Below are 324 nucleotides of genomic sequence, written 5' to 3' on the forward strand. Positions count from 1 at the left end.
TATATTATATTATATATAATATAATATAATATAATATAATATATATCTATATATATATTTAAGTGTGTGTAAGGAACGGGTGTCACAAAGGCGACTAGCTATGCCTTTGCCCGGGGGACGTGGGGCTCTCTCTCTCTCTCTTTCTCTCTCCAGCATTAAATTAATGGGAGAGACTTAGGCATCAGGCAGCCAGGGTGGGAGGGGATATTTATTGTTGTGTAAATGAGGAAGCATTAATGAATGAGCAGGGCTGGGAATGGGACACTTCTCTGTTCTTCCAGATCCTCATTATTATTAATAATAATATTATTATTATTAATTGTT

The sequence above is a fragment of the Gavialis gangeticus genome, unplaced genomic scaffold (assembly GCF_001723915.1).
Source record: "Gavialis gangeticus isolate Ggan-Ray unplaced genomic scaffold, GavGan_comp1, whole genome shotgun sequence".
NCBI classification, from domain to species: domain Eukaryota; kingdom Metazoa; phylum Chordata; order Crocodylia; family Gavialidae; genus Gavialis; species Gavialis gangeticus.